The following is a 3,223-nucleotide window of genomic DNA, read 5'->3' on the forward strand; positions in this document are numbered from 1 at the left end:
GGTCTCTGCTAAATAATGCTGAGGCCGCTTTGCAGTGTTGCAAATTTATTTGCGAAAAACAAGTCTGTCCTGCAGTTATAAATTTTGCAGCACTGGCTTTCTTATCGCTTTTATTATAGGAGAATGGATGGGAAGGAAATTGGAAAGGAGGAGTAGGGGATGATAGGTTGAAAAAGGAAGGGGACCATCTAGTGTCCATCGTCTTCCTCTTTATTCGTCTCGGCTACCACCTCTTTCGATGTGCTGGACAACTGGAGGATTCCTGCCAGGGCCTGAGCGAGGGTAGCTTGCCTACCCTGCCTAGTTCCCGTCAGGCCTTCCTTGGCAACCGTTTCCGCCTTAGTGGGGCTTCCTCTGGATCCAGATCTTGCCGGAGACATAGTCCTTTCCCCGTCAGAAGTCCCACTCACTGTTAGGCGAGGCGGCTTTACAAGTGGCCCTACCATTGAGGTCCACGATGAACTGGGACGCTCCTTCCCCCCCCTCTCTACCACTGAGGGACCTGGTAGGTTCCTCTGCTGGAGAAGGTGCAGATGGGACGACCACAATCTCTGGAAGTATGGGTTCAGTGCCAGTTTCCTGAGCAGCATCAGCCGCTTCAGTCGGCTGGCCCTGCTTCCCTACCTTTGCCTCTGCTGGAGGCATTGCTCTGGAAGTGGACTTTTTTGCCGTGCTAGCAGCCCCTCCCGAAGCGCCCTCACCCGTCCCAGCCACGCTCTTGGTTGAAACCTCGTAAAAACGGGCCTTACGCAGACCGAAATGGGGAGAGTAGTTGCACCCCGAGAGCACCACCAGCGACTGCTGGTCCACTCCCAGAACAAAGTGGACGGCTTTGCCTACCACCTGACGATCCCAGACCCGCCACAATTGAGTGGGGAGCCCAGGATTTTGTCGTGCCAGCCTGTTCAGGATGACCTTGGCTTCTTCAGTGGTGCCAAGAACCGCCGTCAGCTTCTTGAGTCTAGGGAGTTTCTCATTCTCCAGAGCCTGAAGAACGAGTCCCCTCCAGCCTCAATAGCCAGGACAGTCCCTAGCAACCACTGTTTGGCCTTGTCATCAGCACAGGTAATCCACAGAGCTCCCTGATCCTACCGGCATCCATCAAAGCACGGAACAGACTGTCCTGTGGGGACAGCATCCAGCACCTTGACTAACGCCTGTGTAATCAGATCACTCGTCTCCTTGCTCAGCATCGTGCCAGTGTAACCGAAAGGTACTATGCTACCTTCCTGTCGGCCCTAACAGCGTCGCCGAAACCAGTCGACTTGTAGGTCACCTTGCCACGTTTTACAACCTTTTTCACCTCTGATGGGGTTTGGTCCTGCGGCCGGGGCCTTTTAGGGCAATCAGCTGCCGAAGAGCCACCCCTCACCGCGGACACATTAGTGGCAGGAGAAGATACCCCACCGCTTACCACCGAAAATTGTTCCCGGGCAGCCAGTTTGGCTTTCCGGGCCCTCTTTTTAGCAGCTCTTTTTAGCAGCAGAAATAAATTAATTTAAGTTATAAATAAATTCACTTATTTAAAACTTACTTAAATTAATTTATTCGACTGAGAGTCCGGGAAATTGATTAGTTTTATCGTACTTTTTTTTTAATTGGCTAGGATCACAGAAAATTAACAACTCAATTAGATTAATCAACTCAACAAATCAATTAAATTAATAACTCATTTACATATTTTATTTATTTGTTCGGCTGAGAGTCCGAGGAATTAGTTAATTTGATTTAATTTAATTTTTTTATTCGCTAGGGCTACAGAAAATTAATTCATCTAAAACTTAAATTAATTTATTCCGCTGAGAGTCTGAGGAATTAATTAATTTAATTCAATTTTTTTCCATAATTGTCTAGGGGTATAGAAATTTCATCTGTACAAGTATTCAATATAGTTATTCAGCTAATTAATGTTATAAACAAATGGATTTCTTTAAAGTTCAGTAACGATATCAAGAACTGACAAGATATCGATACCACCAGTTGACATGCTTTTTTCCTGAAACGAATTTTTGTCATATTGTCCAGATACTTTGTAAAAATTCTTTGGTTCATATCATTTGCTAACAAAAAAAAAAAAAAAAAAAAAATGTTTCTAGACGATATTACAAATTCTTCTCAGAAAAAATACTGATTGGCGTTAGATGGATGACCTCCTTGTAAAATAGCAATTACCAATAGATAAATTTTTTTTCTTCTTTCAACTCAAATATAATTAAAATCCATATTTATAACGACAATTAATTCCAACTTAATTTTTTAATTTATAATTTACAAATTCTATATATGATTAAACAAAAGGATTTATTGTCCGGTATATTATACATTTGTATCCATATGTATACATATTTTATTCATATATACATACAGATGGGTCTTATGTAGAAATGTTTTTTTTTTTTCATATACTTATTTTAGTTCAATCTTTTCGCTAATAAAAACAATTCTCAAATGTACTCTACTCCTTATCATTTTGAGGATGAAAATTATATACAATTATAAAAATAAGAAAATCAAAATTCCAGTCCTGGCGGGTTGAGTCACCAACTTATATTTCCTTGAAGATATTCCCCCTTCAGGACTACGAAAATAATCATGTACACACTCACACGCTTGCAAAATAGGAGAATTGTGAGTTACGGCGTTCGACTGCTGTGCAGAACTGGGAGTTCAGAAATTCTAAGAATTATATGCTGTTACACCCCTGCCGGCGGACTTATAACGCGACTCGACTATATATGCAAAATGACCAGCGCGCCAATTATCCTTTCTTTTCAGAGCTTGTAGTATGGTAAAACAACCGCACAACAATGTAGCTAGTCACATTTATACATATATATCTGTATACGTGTATCTAAATGGGTACGTATGGGTAATATACAGAGCATAAACAATCTTCAGATTTATGAGCATCGCTAGTGAAATTTCATTGTTTAAAGCGTCGTAGTGTTGACAACATCCATCTTGTAAGCATATAAATTAATAAATTTGTAATTATTTTATGTCCATATGAATAAATAAAACCTAATCCGACATTTGTTTATAATTTTTCGAATTTATTTTTATTTTTTTTTAATTTTCATTTAATCAATTATTAAATTTTCAATTTTTTCCGGTTTTATTTTTGTAATTCTTATTCCACAGCCATTATTATTGACGCGTAAATTATTATAAATTTGAACTAAATAACCGTAAAGTTAATCAAATAATGTAATTAATAATTACT

The sequence above is a fragment of the Microplitis demolitor genome, chromosome 4 (genome assembly GCF_026212275.2).
Source record: "Microplitis demolitor isolate Queensland-Clemson2020A chromosome 4, iyMicDemo2.1a, whole genome shotgun sequence".
NCBI lineage: Eukaryota > Metazoa > Arthropoda > Insecta > Hymenoptera > Braconidae > Microplitis > Microplitis demolitor.